Source organism: Bacillus rossius, chromosome 15, assembly GCF_032445375.1.
Source record: "Bacillus rossius redtenbacheri isolate Brsri chromosome 15, Brsri_v3, whole genome shotgun sequence".
Taxonomy (NCBI): Eukaryota; Metazoa; Arthropoda; class Insecta; order Phasmatodea; family Bacillidae; genus Bacillus; species Bacillus rossius.
In genome coordinates this window covers 7,793,539-7,812,293 of record NC_086342.1, presented here as the reverse complement: position 1 = coordinate 7,812,293, position 18,755 = coordinate 7,793,539, and the positions used below count along the sequence as shown (strand labels likewise).

At 40.3% G+C, this 18,755-nt stretch overlaps 1 protein-coding gene across 1 annotated transcript in view; it reads left to right on the top strand.

The window, feature by feature from the left end:
- The first annotated feature begins 10,300 nt into the window (after nt 1-10,300).
- The window catches only part of LOC134539529 (uncharacterized), a 59,848-nt gene continuing 51,393 nt past the window's right edge, over nt 10,301-18,755 (top strand). Inside the window, exon 1 of the mRNA XM_063381629.1 lies at nt 10,301-10,352. The gene's annotated coding sequence lies outside the window, so the exon portion shown is untranslated. The remainder of the gene's footprint in view (nt 10,353-18,755) is intronic.

Genomic DNA, 18,755 nt, shown 5'->3' with positions numbered 1-18,755 from the left:
ATCCGTACCAATTGTTTTACGCCTAAAAATTACTCTGAAAACATGCCTTTTAGTCATTTTCGCTCTTCTAAAATCACAGTTTAAAAACTTAATCCGAAATCAAAAAGTACTTTTCGGCCCTCAGCGAATTCTTAAATGCTTTTCGTAAGCAGATATCGCTCGGATATTTTGGGTAGTTTTGAAACTGCATTGTTTTTCCTGAAGCTCTGCGTAGCGTATGTGTGCCTGGGCAGACGGCACCCTTATCAACACATACTTGGAAGCTTTCAACACTAGTAACATGAATTGCGAGCACCACGTATGCATGTGTGCGTATCTTCAGTAGACACAGCCGGTCATGTGTCAGAGTGAAGGATGTGCTCGATAAGAGAAGGATTAAAACTCTTGTGTGTGGATGGGCGTGTGGTTTTTACGAGCTGTCAGATTTCCAGCTTAGAATGACAAGTATCAGTTGGGGAATAGATAACAAAAAAAAAAAAAATACACGTTTTAAGGGCTGGGAAGGGACTTAGCTTGCCAATGGGTGTAAATCCACGTAAATAACACAACATACGGAAGGGGAAAAAAAACTGTGCTGCTTTATTTAAGCTTTTTTTTTTTAGAATAATCAACTTGTTTTCGACTGTCTCTAGCAGTCCTTCATGGATTATTTTACAGCAAAGTTTCTGCAAAAGTAAAGACAAACAGAACGAGTTAATGCAGTGGCAAGATGCTGGACTTGCATTTTGAAAGACTTGGGTTCGAAGCCAAGTCCTATCTTCTCGATTCATGTTTTTCATGATTTCTCAGAGTCACTCTAGGCAAATGTTGGATGATTTCTTGTATGCCATGGTTAATTCCTTCCCATGTGTTCCATGTTTGTGAGGTGCTACCATCTTTAATGACCTCATTTCTTATGCGGTGAAAAGCCCAATTAAAAAAAAAATCTTACTAAACTAAACTGCAAATACCTTATTGACAATAATGGTATAAGATTAGCGCAGTTTAATAGTTGATTACAGTCTCCATTATGTACAATAAAAAAAAAAAATGAAATTTTATATAGATTAATTACCAACTTTAATAGATTTGCTAACTCTCCAACAACTGCATATTCCCTGGCATTTTAATAGTTAGGTAAATTGTAAATATTTATACATTATCTCTTATTCCCTAGTACTTATTGTGTTAAGTTTTTATTGGTATTGTTGTTCTTTAATTTCATTACTGTAATATTTAAAATTACATGAGTTTTTTTTTGTTTTAATGACAAAAAAAAATGTTGTTAAATGATGTTCTTTCTTCTGTTAGTGGTCACAATGCACCCTACTCTCCCATGAAGAATTTTAAATTTTGAAAGAAAAAAAACCTTCCTTTTTTTTCTCTCTTTGGAATTGGATACGCCTTTGGTTGGTTGGGTTTGTTTTTTGTTGGTGCAAAATTCAGGGGGAGAGGGAAACAAAGAAACGAAGCATGCAGTATCAAAAAAATATATATATTTTTAAATTAAATTGCTTTTAGAACTCTGAAATTTTATTTTAAACTTTTAATTCATGGTTTAGCTTATTACTGTATAAGCCTATAAATTATTTTGTCATAACTAGTTATAGATGTAACCTTTATTGTGTTTTATTTACGTGTATTTTATTGCATGTATAAATGTGTTTACTGTTGGGCTTGCTTGGAAGTTGGCAGTACTGCTTATGGGTCCCTAATTTGAGAGTTCACCACACTTGAGGGCAGTGAGAACACCACTAGGGACAAGATATAGTGTTTATATTTTTAGGGTAATTTCATTTTTTAAACAGGAGATTTTTTTGTAACATCTTTAATTATGAATATAAGTATATTATTCAACAAATATGAAACAAAAATATTTCCTAGTACTTATTTCACCAAAATAGTATCATTTTTAATGACAGTCATTTACTTTTACAACATAATAATTATTAGTAATAAGAATGTCTAGAGCTGAACTACCCAGAAAAATACACCTGCAAATTTTTTTGTGTTTGAAAAATGTGCCAATGTCATCAATGTAAAAAAAAAACATGTTACTAAATAAAAAGAGATGCAAGAACAAACAACGTAAAATTATTTTTTTCCCCGATCCCTTCAGTTCGTGTATTTTGGTACAGAATTCACGTTAAATTACATCCAATGAATTTACCACGATAAATCATACAATATTTGTAATTCGAGTTACGTATTGTCAAATTGTTGATTGTTTTCATGTTTTTAGTTGTATTTCGGTGCTAAATGGTGTACCTATTAACTTGCATTTCGGCGTTAGGTGTTGTAATTGACATGTGTTGCGATGTTATTTCGGTTTTATCGCAAATTCAATCTTGTCCCAATCGATCACATGCTGTTGCTAAAGCAGTGTTGAATGCCGGGGAGGGTGAAAGGGGGGGGGGGCCTTGGAGGTTGAGGGGCTGACCCCTTGCTTTTATTCTGATGACGTTTCCCGGGGAAAACATTCTCATCAGTGCATTGAAGCTCCATTGCCCAGTTCGCACGTCCGCCCATCACGAACTGAAGCCGCCGCTCGTTTACAATCAATCGATAAAAAAGAGAAACCGCGGAACGGTTGAACATCCGCAAGAAAACAGCGTAGTCACTTTTCTGACACAGCCGAGAAAACCAGGAACTGAAAAAAAAAAAAAAAATAGAAAGAGAGAGAGAGAGAGAGAGAGAGAGAGAGAGAGATGAAAATAAAAGCAAACAATAGCGGCATTGAGCCTGAATGGGTTCCTTTGTCGTGCATTGTGACGGGAGTGTCATGCCCCACCCTTCCCCCGTCTTCCCAACAAACTACTTTCAATCCGCCTACACGCGCAATGTGGGTTATTTCATTTTCTTGTCGTTACGTGTTATTGTTTCAAAAATACCTACTCAAGATATCCGAGCGGGGTCTGCTCACGAAAAGCATTTAAGCATTTAAGAGTTAGCTGAGAGCCGAAAAGTACTTTTGATTTCGGATTAAGTTTCTTAAATTGTGTTTTCAGAGTAATTTCTAGGCGTAAAACAACCGGTACACCTTAATCCTCATTTCTTGGCCGTATAATGTTACGGTCACCTCTCAAATTTCATAGTTGCCGTAATGCAGGACGAGAAGACTGCGCGCCAGTTCAGAGCCTTGCGCTTAGAGGCGACACCGTGCTAGAAATACCAGCGGGCGACGCACTTATCATCCCGCCTCACTAACGCACACACACACACACCGACCAGACGGCGTCCTTAAGGGCTTCTTCTCTTGAAGATTTACGACGATGGTTTTCTCGCGTTTTATGTTTCGTCTCAAATTTTCTCAACACACATTTACCAAAAAACACAATCTAGCGGTTGAAAGTAGCACAACCTTTCGCAGCTCAGAAATAGCGTTTAGTAAACACCTGGCGAGAACGTCTGCGATATAACAACAGGTGCGAGATTGTCGCCGTAACAAATTTAAATTTTGAATCCCAGAGCTGATAGCAGTGACAAGATAACGAAGTGACCCAACTCGGCAAGCGTGACCAATCCGTAGCCTGGGTTTTTATGAACTACAAAAAGGAACGCAACAATCGCAAGAAACTCACAGTGCGTTCCAAGATGTCACCCAGGGGGGAGAAACTGTAATTACCGAGACATAGACCTAGTTTTTTTGAAGTTGTTATGGGCCCGTCCGCTAGATAGTAGTTTTCATGATATATTACTGACATAACTACATTAATTTATTAGGAGAAGCAGGGGCGCAACAACAGGGGGGCATGGGTATTTTGCCCCCCCCCCCCTCTGAAACCTTGAAGTGGGGGGCAAACGGGGGCAAAGAAAGTGCTGTACAAGTCGGATACGTTATTTCCACCAGCTGTGTAATCAATTTTTAGATAATAAAACTGCTTAAATAGCACCATTTTCCACCTTGAAATACACATTTTCCCGGGGGAGGACCCCCGGACCCCCCGCTTCAATAGGGGGGATCGAGTTTTCTTTATAAAAGGTATATTGCCCCCCCCCCCACCCCCCTTGAAATTTTAGTTGTTGCGCCCCTGAGGAGAAGTAATGTATAAGCTATTATTAGGCAAAACAGAACAGTGAAAATTCACTCTATTTAGGTACAGTGGCGTAGCCAGGATTTGTGTACGGGGGGTGTTAAGAAGCATGCCCCCCCCCCCCCCCACGGCATTAAAGCGGTGGGTCCGGGGGTCCTCCCCCGGGAAAAATTTGGATTTTAAGGTGTAAAATAGTGCTATTTTAGCAGTTTTCGGTTCTTAAATTTAAATATTGTAATAATAAATTTTTTATTAATTTTAATATGAAATTTTTTTGAGTGATGAATAAGAAATTAATTAAAGATTTGGTGCTAAGGGGAGGGGGGGTTTGAACCCCTAACCCCCCCCCCTGGCTAGGCCCCTGTTTAGGTAGACACTAACCTATTCCGATTTTTTATTTGCTGGTAGTTATGCCCCCCCCCCCCCCTTGGGGTCACTGCGTGAATCTGCTTTGGTTGCCTTGAGGGTGGGGGGGGGGGGGGGAGGGGAGCGCTGTCGGGAAATACCCCGCCGGGTTCAAGGGCCCCGCCTCGTCAGGGGCGTGTCTTTGTCAGTCTTTGTCGGTGAGGCAGGAAGATTACGACGCTCGCTGCTGCTTCTAGCGCGGTGTCTCCTCTGGACTGGCGCGCAGTATTCTCGTCGCGCATATGAGCGGCGACCGTTACATTACGTGGCGGAGAAACGAACGAAGGTAAAGGGTGTAACGCAAGTCCCTTTGAGTGCTTTCAAGAAATCCGTTCCGGGTGTTTTTTATTCCTAGAATTTACTTTTGAGTACGCACCTTTAAGAGGCCACTCCAGTGTTTCAGGGGCACTACGCAACCCGTGTTAACCTCATAAGATTCAATGCTATTTTCATTTTGCTTATAACTAATTAACTAATATAGATTTAGAAATGATGCTTGCTTTATATGTAAGACAACGATGCTCTTATCAAAGCCCCTTTCTTCAAAAACGTGCATAAATTATGGTTTTATACCAATCTTTACTAATATGCATAAGTGTATTGTCTAGGTTTGACTCTGTTGAGTAGTTTTAAAATCGCATTTCTCCTGAAGCTCTGTAGATTTCAGGTACAGACTCTCAGAATGCTATCAACATGACCTCAAATGAGGAGTGGGTTTCGAGAAAACTCTACATTGGCATTGGGCTTGTAACCCCTGCTAATAATAACCACAATTTAGCCATGGATTTGTTAGGTTGCTTAGGATATGATTTTCAGTTTTAAGATTTCGTAATGATTTTGTAATTATGTTTCATATATTATGCACCGGCATTTAAGATAATTTGTTTGTTCTAAATATCTGAATAATTATTCATTTGGTTTTGGATATTTACTTAAAGTTGAAGGTATTTTTTTTTTCAATTCTATCGCTGTTTATTTGGTCAGTTAAATTAGCACGTGTGCTAATTACGTTGGGAAATTTTCTTCTACTATACGTCGACATTCTAGATGGTATTATTTCAAAAAGAGTTACTATCCTTGATTGTCGAACCGGGTCAACCTGGAATGTAACCTGTTATAACCCTGAGGTCGGACCTTCGACGTGCCTAAGGGGCGTAAGGCTTAAGTCCGCAATGACAATGATTGCATGACCACAATAATTAAGTCATTTGAAGATATATTATATAGTCACGTTTCAAATTTAAAAGTTTGCAAAAAAAAAAAAGTACCAATGATCCACGTATTGTTGCGAGCGTGCTAGAGGTTGGAGCCAGGCCAGGCGGTGACGCGCCGTCCAATGACGTGAGGCGTGCTGCCTCGCCACCCCCGTCCCTCCCGCTACCCCGCGCGCCATCCCTCCACGGGCTGTTGTTGCTGACCCTTGTTGGGGAAGCCTTCTTTTCACAGACGAGAAAGCCAAAACCCGAAGTTCCCCCAAGTTCGTGCTTCTTTTTCCCCGTATCTTTTATGTAGCTATCCTAACCAAATCAACCGTCCACAATGTTTTAAAGTATTTATAATGTAGCTAACCTAACCTTATTGACCATTAGTACCATTTTATCAACACCGCCATATTTATTTACAATGAACAAAAAAAACCCGAAGATGAACGATCGGGCGTTTGGCTCTCTCGTCTGTGAAAAGAAGGATCCCCCCCCCCTTGTTGGCCTGGGAATCCCGCGGGCTCTCAAGAGGCCGCCGCGTGGACTGACGCGCTATTCACGCCAATGTTCTGGATGCTTCGGGCGAAGGATCGACACGTCACAGCCACTCCAGTCGGTTCCAGGAAGACAGCCAGCTGGTGTAGAAGCGGGCGAAGAGGGCGAGAGACACACCCCATCCCCCTTGCGAGCGGAGTGACGGGACCGTGTGGCGCGAGACTGGGTGTGTGTATGTGAAGCGTGTGGTAAGGGGCGAACCACTGTCGAGCCTGGCTCCAGCGAGGAGTGCGAACTATGAACCTGACAAGACACTTAGTGATTTGTGAACACACTTTTTTTTGACGTGACAACGTCTAATAAATCGATGAACGCCGGCTGCACGCACGAAAAAGTGTCCCGTTACGCACATTGTCCCGTTACGCTCATTGTACGCTTGCGCCGCATCTATCTCTCTTCCACTCGATTGGAACAACCATCGATTTGACTTTTTCGAGGCACATTAAACTTGAAACACTCCCATTCGTTTCCTTCTTTTCCTATCATCGTCCTATCCTTAACAGAATAACACAGATTGGAAGAAGTTAAATTGCAAACATGTATAAAAGTTACAGTTAAAATAATCTCTTCGTTAAAGTAATAAATATATTTGAATTAACGAGTGCAAATAAAAGTAAATTTATCAATTAAATTGTAGATTTCATTTCACTCCTTTGTATCCATACAAAATAGTGATAATTCAATAAAAATGATTCAATTTTATTCATAAAAGTATGCAATCATTTCATCAATGTTTTGTTATGACGTCGTCACGTTAAACTATCGTCCGTAAACCGACTTTACATACAACCAATTTTTTTTTAAGTGCGATGATTTAATTAGTAATTAAGTATTAGTCGAAAACACAACTGTATAAAATTAATTCGGCTATCTTTCTGCCACTATTGTTATGTCAACAGTATTTCCAAACAATGTCACGTGTTTATCGTTCTTCATAAACGACCATTATGCAATAATTTGCAAGTGAAAGTTGTGAAATGGTTTTTCCGCTGTGCTGATTTTTGAGAACTGTCGAATCTGAGAAAAAAGCACGTGACTCAAGACTATATATATATAAATTTGCTGCTGGAGTAAATATCTGCGCTCTGAGGGGATCTGAACAACGATCATGCCGCGTGGTGCCTGTGAGGACAGTAACGGAACGCAGGAAGTGTCTCATCGCGCGCTGTTGCGACGGCTGGCTAGGTCGGGAAACAGTACCGAACAACCGCAGCGAGTCTTTTATCTGATACTCACATCCGTCCAAACAGACCGCAAAGGAAATAAACACTGGCAAAAAAATAAATGAATAAGCTTTGTTTATCTCACATCGTGAGAGGCAATAACAAAGATGGAGATATCTGTGTTAGCTTTATACTTTTAATCGTACGTAGATTCGTAACGGTGCCTAATTAACTTTGTGATTTAAGAATTTTCCCCAGAATATGTGCATATTGTATAGGCTGAAAAACAGCACTTTCCGAAACTCACTGCAGAGAATTCCAGATTTTTTTTCGCTTCATTTTGCCTGTGGTTACTGCAAAAATTAAAATAATAATGTTTAATGTAATTGAGTTTTTTTTAACAGTGAATGAAACTGGATAAAAGTAAATGAACACAATTTTATACGGCAAAATTTATATGGTACAACATAAAAATGTTAACCTGAAAAACAACAATACGACTTTGAACTAATAACTAATAAATCTTTCGATCCCTTTATAAAACTCTGTAAAATTTTTACAGTATCATATTAACTATTGTAACTTTGGTAAAATCAGGTAATCCATTGATCGGCAACTTAACAAACACTTGAAACACTCTTACTTTCAAGGCCAGCAATTGTGACTCCTTGAGGATTCATTTAACGTCTTTTGAGAGCCCGAATGCTTGTATGCATTAATTATTTTTTTGCGATGCCTAAAAAGGGTGGCAATTGTTTTGTAACGACTTTGATTAATATAACTGTATAGCAAAATAACAGCCACTATGTACACGGAACTTTTTTTAATACTTTTACAAAAGATTCCTTTGGAAACAATTTGCCAAGAAATAGTTATTATTACTATAATATAAATATTTTTAATTTTTAAAAAACTTTACTGTGGTTATTTTTTCATTCTATTTCCATCGTGTTGCGGGCGCAAGGTTACTGAAATGAACGTTAGAAATTTTGTTTTCCAAAGAACGTTGGACTGGTTCATTGATAATAATATTCATGTATTTTTCAATGTTTTACCTACTATATTTACCTATGAAAATTTTTTTAATGTGTTCAAGCACGATATTTTTTTTCAAATGAATGTTAAAATGGAATTAAATAAATTTCTCTAAAACATTTCAATTAAAAACTAAACTTTTAAAAATAGATGGATCTTTTATGTTTGGTACGTATGTATTGACAATAAACATTTTTATGTACGGAAATTGATTATTTGTTATTTGCCACAAGGGTAAAAACCACTTGTCACAATAGCGCGACGTATTAATGTCTCGTCGCGTGTTTCGCGTCACGTGATTGTGATCCCAGCAGGGTCTCCATCATGACAAATATTTTGTACCATCTTTGCCGGGAAAAGTTACTAGATCTGAAGAAAAGGCACTAGAGTGTTATTTTCTTTTGTTCTACATATTTTTTTTAAATAAGTACGCACTAAAAAACTAACAGATCTATAAAACGTACTCGCTATGGAGACCCTGGATCTGTCGTTATCGTTGTGGCTAGAGATGTTAGTTTTCCGGAAAAGTATTTTCTTGGTGAAATTTTCCGTAATTAATTGACTAGAAACATTTTCTGCACAACCAGAACATTTTTCAATGCGTTATACTTTCACAGGAACGAGTGAATAAATCTTATCAACAATTTTATGCAAACAGAACCAAATAAAACTACATTCGGTGTTTTTTTTTTAAACGCAATGACTCACTTAATATTTAATTGTTACCTTCCTCTACCAACCAATAGGAACAGAAAAAAAAATTGTTTAAACAGTACCTACCCATCTGCAGAAAATAAATTATTGCGTAACTTATATCAACCTGCATTAAACTATATAATCTACGTTGGGAATAAAAACAAGGAAATGTTCCCACTCACGCGAGAGAGAAGCCTAAGATGTACATCAAGTTCTGTCCCTGCCCGAACACGCCAGGATATTCACCTTCGGCCAACCTCGGGAATTTGTTTTATTTTTGCGCAGGAAAAAAATGAATCCATAATATTAAAAGTGGTCGGTTAGGTTAGCTACATTAAAACACTTTAAAAAACCGTGGACGGTTAGTTATGTAAGTATAGCTACATTAAAATAAACAGAGAAATATAAATATATATATATAAATAAACCCGAGGTTGGCCGAAGGTGACTATTCGGGCGTGTTCGGGCAGGGACACAACTTGATGTACATCTTAGAGCCCGTCTACAATAGTCCGAACCTGTGCGTGGTCCGTGTCCTTATCCGAATGTGAGTGACGTCACATAGTCTCACCGAAAACTGCCCTGTCCACAATTGCGATGTCCGATGTCTGAATGTATTGATTTCTAAAATTGTTACCAGAGCGCAGTAAATGTGCCAAACCAAAGTTTTTGTTTATTGTTTTGATGCTTTGTAGTTTGAGAATGTACTTATGAAAGTTGTGGGAGTTCAATATCATATATTTATTCAGTAAGGCAAAGTGGCTCTTCTTGACTTAAACGCCCTCCATTTCCTTCAATAACAAAAACAAACACCACGTTTTTCAAACGGGAACCGGAAATTCAAATATCGCGAGTGTACTGTTCTTTTTCTGTGTCCGAAGTACCTCAGGTTGGGACAAAAAGTTCAAATTGACGAATGTCTTCGGACCAGGTAGGTTCGGACCTTCGCCCACTTGACGCAGGACGTCAGAGGGTCACGTGGACCAATCAGCGACGAGTGTCCTTCGGACACAGTTTAGGACATTGCTATTGTAGACGGGCCTTTTAGGCTTCCCCACGAGAGAATCTGCCAGTCTTGGCGGAATGACTGGAGAGTTCCAGCTGGTGGAGGAGGGGAGGGGGGAAGATTGGAGAAGGAGGGGAGCCAGGGCCTGGGGTGGGGGGAGGGGAGAGGGGTCGGCGGTACAGCGCTGTCGCCCGGGCGCTGCGTCGACCAGTCTTCGCTCCGGAGTCGCCACAGATAGCCGCTCCGAACCACGGGTCGTGGCGACCCCCCGACTCAGGTAAGGCATGCTGACCGCAGTGTCGCGCTGCGAGGAGGGTTGCATGACGGGTCAGGGGCTCTCCCGCGCCTGCAACCCAGGGATCTACGAGTCTACCAGCGAAAACTCGGGGAATTGAAAAGATGTCGTTAAAGACTGAAAAAAAAAGGGGGGGGGGGGGTAGTCTGTAAAGTTTGTTTGTTTGTTTACGGACGATAATTTTACGTAATAACGTCAAAACATTGATGAAAAATTGCATACTTTTTTAATTTTCAAATATTATTTTCGTTTTTTTTTTCAAATTTAATTTAAATAATTTGTTTAAGTATAATCACGAACAATTAGTTATAGAAATAAACTGAAATCAAATCAATGTCAAAAAATTGTTAATTTGAAATGACGAAATTGGACTTATAAATTAATTTTTTTTTGAATTGCTGCTTTTAAAAAGCCCGCCTTAACCTGTTTGATATTAGAGAAGATTTTCTCCCACGGTGGTTGGCCGGTTCTTGCACGCTCGGCTCAGGCGGAACGTGTCAATGAGTCATGCTTTTTCGTGCGTGCAGCCAGCGTTCATCGATTTACATATAAGACGTTATCACGTCAAAAAAATCAGGGAATTTAACAGTGTCCGTACTTTTTCATACTACATATGTAGTATTTTAATGTCTTAAAAACGGCATGTGTTTTAATCATACATTCTAGCGCCGTTGATTATTATTGTGTTATCTGAAGCCGGGACCGGTCGCTAGTCTTATACATTACCCCATATAACAATAGGGTCAGCAATGAAGGTCCTATGGACGCATTTAACCGTACGGTGCCTTGCGCGCAGAGACGAAGAAGCGTGTGGTGCTCGAGCCAGAGTCGCCCTTATCGCCCCAGAGCTTTCAGAGCTCGTGCGCCGAGCCGGGCAGACCTTTAAATGCACTGTTAGAAACTACAGTAATTGTACGGACTTTTCAACGAAAAAAATTACCTCAAATAAACGAAGAGTCCTTCGTAATTTCAAGTAACGAAATCTTCGCAGAAACTACTCTGTATTTCGTCTCCAGAGTTGTAGGTTTCGTTCTAAAGAAAGTTAAACACACACGTGGACGAATAAACATGTTCTTGCTGTAAACTAAACCAGGATTTGAACGTTTTGTTAATAAACCAAAAAATATTATTTTGGTTTCATGTTCAAAGTAAGTGAACTATGTGTTCGTAAATTTACGAAGATCCCTGGATAATTTGTAACCAGCATTCATCGTAAATCGAAGATGAAAATTTTTAACAGTGTGAATATTATATAATAGGGCATCCGAGTCCAGACTTCGGGCTGTGACTTGAAGATTGTTGGCGTCATCTTGGATTGTGACGTCACGGAGGCCATCTGGAATGACCTTGACCTTTGAACTTAACCTTTAAATTTTGCCAAAAATTAAAATAATTTCCAGTTTTTTCAGAGAAAAAGCTGCCAAACAATTTCAAAAATTTTGAAAAACAAAAAATTTCTCTATTGCGAGGGAAAAATTCCCGATTTGAGGGGAAATTTCCAGTTTTATTCCGCCAAAAATTGAAAATTTTGGAAATAGAAAAACCTCAAAAGACTTTTGCCTTAGAAAGAACTAAAATTCCGTAAACAGGCTTAAAATCCGCATCTACGAGCCTCCAATAAGCCTCTGACGGCCATCTTGGATGACCTTGACCGTTAACTTGAAATTCTTTAATTTTTGACCAAAAAATTGTAAAAAATTAAAAAAATTATATTAAAAATAGTTGCTTAATCAATTTTGGTCCTAAGTTCGATTCCCAGCAAAAGTAAACAGGTAGGCCTACATGTTTAATAAAAATAAAAAATTGTCAATTACAATTTAAAAAAATTAATAAAAATTGCTTACGTCACACCCGCCATCTTTAAAATCCGTATTTATTATGCTATAAAATATTTTAAAAAATTCTGCAATCAATATACATTTTGATTAGATCAGTTCATATCCTTGGTTTGATAATTGATCAATGCAAAAAATTAAATTTTATGTAAAAAAATTATTAAATAAAATCAGTTTAGGTTCCTAGTCTACAAGCCTCCAGTAAGCCGATGATGCCATATTGACCACCATCTTGAAAATTCGTGAAAATCAACTTATAAATTCGGGAAATTAAAAAATTCACTTATTTAAATAATGATTGATTCAATAGAACCAGTGATAAGAGTAACTAAAGCGTCTGTTTTCTCTTACACTTCGTGGAGTTCATTAATAATTCTCTCTACTTACGAAAAAAAATACGCTATACAAGATACCTGTCCGACGAATTAAATATGTTGTTGCGCTGCCTACCTTAGAAGTCTAATTTTTCGATACTTGGAGTGCGTTCCAACCAGGTATTGTTCAATGTTAGGCGTACAGACCAAGCGTTTCAGATTTAATATTGAATTTATTTTTCGATGATACTTAAAAAAACTTTTTTTAACAAGCCATGTCCAATTTCAGTCGTATAGGTCAGCCGTCTCCGAACCACGAGGCCAATCGACTTGACTTCAGACATAAAGATTCATAATCAACAGTAGGATGCGATCGATGGCAAGATGCGGTAGGATACATTGACTCCAAATGTCTTTGCCACCAAAAGTCATTGCTTCCAACAATCTTTGGATCCGTCTCTGGCTCCAATATTCATTGGCTCCAAAAGTCAATATTTCAATGCTCAAATTGTTCAAATTGCTCAAATTACTCCAAGAGCTCCAATTGCTCCAATCGCTCCAATTGGCCAACAGTTCCAAGTGTTCTAAAGCTCCAAATGTTCAAATTGCTCCAACAGCTCCAACTGCTCCAAAAAGTCAATGCTCCAATTTATCATAAGCTCCAAGTGCTCCAATTCTCTAATAAATTGCTCCAAGAGCTCCAAAGCTCAAATTTATCCAATTGATCAACAGCTCCAAGTGCTCAAAAGCTCCAAAATGCTCAAATTTCTCCAATAGCTCCAATTTTTCCAACAGCTCCAACTGCTACAAGTGCTCCAAGTGTTATAACTGCTCTAAGTGCTCCAACTGCTCCATATACATTTGGCTCCAACTAATTTCAGTTGCAATTTTTTTGTCCGATCCTGGCCTGATTGCTGGTATGACTCCTTATTACTCTCCATTTTTTCTCTCCAGTCAATGGTGATGATTTTTACATCTTTAAGTCAGAAGCGGTATTGCAAGAACTCGACGTTAGATAGAAATCAGGTTTCGAGAAATAAAACGATCACTTTTGAAATCCAAAATAAATATTTTTCAATTCTATACGCACACGAAATGTACCTACACACAATTTCACACACTGGACACCCAATGCACACACACAATACATGGAAAGCACACACTGGACACATAATGTACACACACGCAATACATGCAATGCACACACAATACACGCACACGCGCGGGACACAAGCCTCTGGTCGCGATAACGCCTAAGGCGTGGTGTGAAAAAGGAAGGGGGGGAGAGTGTTGTTTGGTTCGTTAGGAGGCCAGAGCCCCGTATCGCCCGGCCGCCAATTTGCGAGATTAGCGGCGCCGAAGCCCCGACGCGCTGCGCAGATTATACCGTCGTTGCCCCGAGAGTGCCCTCCTGCCCTTATCTCGAGCACCCCGCTCTCTTCCCCCCCCCCCCACTACCCCCACGAGCAAACACTTTCCGAAACACCACCCGTCACGTCAACTGCCTTCAGCCCCGAGGACGTGCGAATGCCCCGTGCCTTGGCCTGGGATTTTATTACAGACACTATCTCTGCCATCACTAGAGACCTGCAAAATTCGCGGTTTCGATGGCCTTCTGGATAGACTGCACACATACCCCTCGTACACTCGGGCGAATAACGCAAGTTCATTGGCTGCCGACTTGCAAGTCGCCTCAGCCGGTTTGTCCGTGATTCGATCCTTCTTTGGTTCAGGGTTTGTAACTGGTCGAGATTCGTCCAGATGAACAGTAAGCCAATAGCAAAATTATCTAAGAGGTATATGTGTTTGAATTCTAGCCCCTTCACCGAATGAATCCGCGAATTCTGCATGTCTCTAGCCATCACTATCCGCACACCAATCACAGCCATCCAGTGCGGAAGCAACCGCGTCCTGAGTGGCCCGGCCAGACAGGGCAATGGATTCTTTTGCAGAAACAATCGCCAGCGCGGGCATACTCCATTTCAGTGTAATGAACGATCATTAGAGACCCGGATTTCAAATCCCTAAAGGATAGACTCCATGATCATCTATGCACTCGTGCAAATTACATCTGCTGATTGGTTACCGACTCGTGACACCTGTTGACTGGAATGATCGTGATTCGCTAATTCTTCTGTTAAAGATTTTTCATTGGCCCAGAGTCCTTCAGATAAACTGTGGCCCAATCACTGTAGCAAAATAATGGCAAAAGTATTTGGACTCTATCATATCGCGAAATGAATCCGCGTATTTTACAGGTCTCTACCAATGAGATACCATCAACTAAGCAAGCACCGAATCACCGACAACCCAGATGGGACGTCTCTCAAGTCAGCCTTCAACGAACAGAAGGCATTTTACCCGAGTACACGCGGGATACGGGAGGTAAATGAAACGCGAATTTTCTCAGCACCTAGCAATATTTATTTAAAGCGATATAGATTCAATAGAAGTCCCACTTTTTTATTTTTGTGTTTAGATGCTTGAGGCACGAAGATGTTAGTGGATACATTCGGCAGAAAAGTATGTGTGGTCTTATTCAGTGTCAAGCCCTCAGTTATCTTGTTACGCTCTGGGGCCCACTTCACAAAGGTACAAGTATTTTAAGAAACAATTAATAACAAATAAGTAGGTTCGCGGGTTCATTTCGCGAAAAGATAAATTTCAAACAAATATAAACATTTTTACTGCTTCTGCGATTGGCCCACATTTCATCTGGAGGACGTGTAGCCAACGAGAAAAATCCTCAACCGAGGAAGTACACCGAATCAGGGACAACCCTGCTGAGACGTCTCACAAGTCAGCAGCCGATATGAACGGTTGATACCGCATAAAGTTTCCCTTTGGCTTTGTGAAACCCTGGTTCCGCGCCATCAGCCACAGATGGCAGCACCGTGGATGAAAATTTCCCGTTCCGATGCGACTTTCAGTTCCATTCGGGAAATCAACTAACTCCCACCAAATGCCGTGCGCGGAGAGCTAAGATGTTGCGCACCAGAAATAGCTAGAGACCGGAAAAATTCGCGGATTCATTTCGCGGTAGGCTAGACACCAAACTCGTTCACCTTCATTCTGAGTCAGTGATTGGACCACCGTTTACCTGAAGGACTCTAAGCCAGTGAAAAACCTTCAACAAAAGACGTATCAAATTACAAACATCCCAGGTAACACGTGTCACGAGTCATTATCCAATGAGCAGGTGCAATTTGTCCTAGTACCTACATTAGAGGATCTTGGAGTCTATCCTAGAGGTCATTGAAATCGCGAATTTTTCCAGTCTCTATAAATATCCCGTGACCGACAATAACCACGAGGGAATATTTTGAAAACGGCGTGCGAGAGACCGCGCCAGAAGGGAACCTCGAGCAGATAATTGCGACGTTTGTCCGCGGGCTGTAAAGTGTCTCTGGAATGAGGGCGGGTGTCCGACTCTCGGCCTGTTATTCCTGGCGGAAGCTTGCTTCTTTGTGGGAGTGGTGGTAGGGGGAGGAGCGTACTTTGGGATCGGAAAGCTACCCACGCGCGTAGCCTCTAGAGAGAGAGAGAGAGAGAGAGAGAGAGTTCGCAGTTGGATGCCCCCCCCCCTTTTTTTTTTGACTTGACAACGTCTAATAAATCGATGAACGCCGGCTGCACGCACGAAAAAGTGTCCCGTTACGCACATTGTCCCGTTACGCACATTGTACGCTTGCGCCGCATCTATCTCTCTTCCACTCGACTGTTAATAAAGTGAAGTGAAAAGTTAATGTGGTTTTCATTGCTTATTACAACAACAATTTCGGCAATAAAGGTTGATAATTCTTGCATTTTAAAAATTCTGATTACTAGTATAATTTCAAGTATTTATTCTTTTATTATTAAAATAAAAATGATTCAATTTTATTCATAAAGTATGCAATCATTTCATCAATGTTTTGTTAGGACGTTGTCACGTTAACCTATCGTCCGTAAACCAACTTTACAGACAACCATTTTTTTTTTTTTCGTTTCTGTGCGATGAGAGTAAAATTCTTCAGATATGGGGAAATTCCTGATAGTATACGTAAGGGTTTGCCAGTCTGCGATTATGTACGATAAGCACTTATAAATAATTCTGAAACAAACTCCGATAACTTTATTTAGATATATTTTCGAGTTACCGTGCATTATTATGTGCTTTTGTGTCTCAGACAATTTTTGTTTCAAATATCAAAATAATTAAAAAAAGTGTTCATGGGTTAGTTAAAAAACAATACTAAAAAAACTATCAATGGAGGAAATGTCTTTCGGACATGTTTGAGGAAATGATTTCATACGTCCGTTGAAAGTTAAAACTTGGCAAGGTTTGGACGGACGGACGGGTGTAATTTTTCGGGTCATATGATTGGCTGTACGTCCGTCACGTGATCGACGGACGGACGAGACTGATCATTGAGAGGCCAGCTTTACGGGTTTTTTTTTTTTAAAAATCTCGATTGGCCTCGAAATCTTTTTCGCGAAAATTACAAGCCGCTAACAATAGTAAAAAAAAAAAAGGGCTGCAATAATTTCGCGGATGGGTTTCTGTCCGGGCCAGGGTGTCCACAGTTAGTACTTTCGTACCAGATCTAGTACTTTCATAATTTTTTTTAGTGGTCTAGTACATTTACGCTCAGATCTAGTACTTTTTTCTTTAATATAATAATATTATAGTAACTCCAATATGTTTTATTATTAAGCGTAATTATTTTTAAAAAAACAATGGAATGTATGTGTGTGTGTGGTGTGATATTTAAGTTCGAGCATTGCAATGTCATTAATAACTTCCTAAATTGTTAAAACCATAACAAATTATAATTTAGTACTTTTTTTTATTCAAATCTAGTACTTTTTTTCTCTCGCCTAAGTTGGTACGAAATATATATATTTTTTTCCTTGTGGACACCCTGGACTGAGCTGGAGTCGGTTTCTTCGAGTCCGGGGCGGATGCTCCGTGGAGCCGGAGTCTTCACGTCTGGCAACAATCCTCGTCCCCTGCTCCTGTCGGCGAGGGAAGCTGATGTCACTCGCCGTCCCCCCGCCCCTGCCGTGTAAACAGTCGGTGAAGTCACCTCCTCGTGACGTCCTCCCAGCATGCCGCGCGCACGTACGCGCTCAGATCCTCACCCCTCAAGCCTGGGTCCCTCTCACGCGAAGCCTTCTTTCCACAGACGAGAGACCCAAACTCCCGATCGTTAGAGACCGGATAATATTCGCGGGTTCAGTGACCTCCAGGATGGACTCCAATAGCCTCTACACACTCGGGGCAAATGCAAACTGTTCATTTGGCTGCTGACTTGTGAAGTCGTCTCGACTGGGTGGCCTGTGATTCGACACTTCTATTGAGTGAGGGTCTTTAATTGGCCATCAGTCCTCCAGATTAACAGTGAACCAATGACAGAAGCAGCACTAAGGTATAATTGTTTGAATTTTAACATAACACGAAATGAACCCGCGAATTTTTCAGGTCTACCGATCGTGCATCTTCGAGGTTTTTTTTTGTTCATTGTAAATAAATATGGCGGTGTTGATAAAAGGATACTAATGGTCAATTAGGTTAGGTTAGCTACATTATAAAGTACTTTAAAACATTGTGGACGGTTGATTTGGTTAGGATAGCTACGTTAAAGATACGGGGGAAAAAAATGAACTTCGGGTTTTGGCTCTCTCGTCTGTGAAAAGAAGGCTTACCCTCTCTCACACACACCATTGTTGGCTGTTTATTTTTTTTTAACGTGAATTCAACGAACGTCCTTTATGTTTCTTGGCGACACGAGAATAGGATACTCTGAAACGCCCACTAAGGACCATTTTTGCACTCGTGCCTAATAGTAACTATACCGTCGCAAAGCCCGCTCTGACGGCGACGGGAAACGCTTCCTCCCCCCCCCCCCCCCTTCTCCATGGCTATGACGTCACCGCGAGGCAGCGAACGCTATGACGCGTAGTATGCGCGGCTAGCGTTCAGTCGTGAGCGAGCTGACGACGAAGTACTTGGTAGATTTGCTCCTTTGCTCCAAACAACTTTTATTCTTTACGTTAGAGTGTATACTGAATTTTTTTTTGTAAAAAAAGTACTTATATATTTCGTGAAAAATATATTTTTTACGCAAAAGGCAAATGAATAATGCCCAAATAAGAAGTGAAGAAATTGAAGAAGCAACGAGTGAAAGTCCATTGCCAACCGGCCACCATGACATTCCGATGCAGAAAGATATTTGCTCTATCGATGAAGAAAG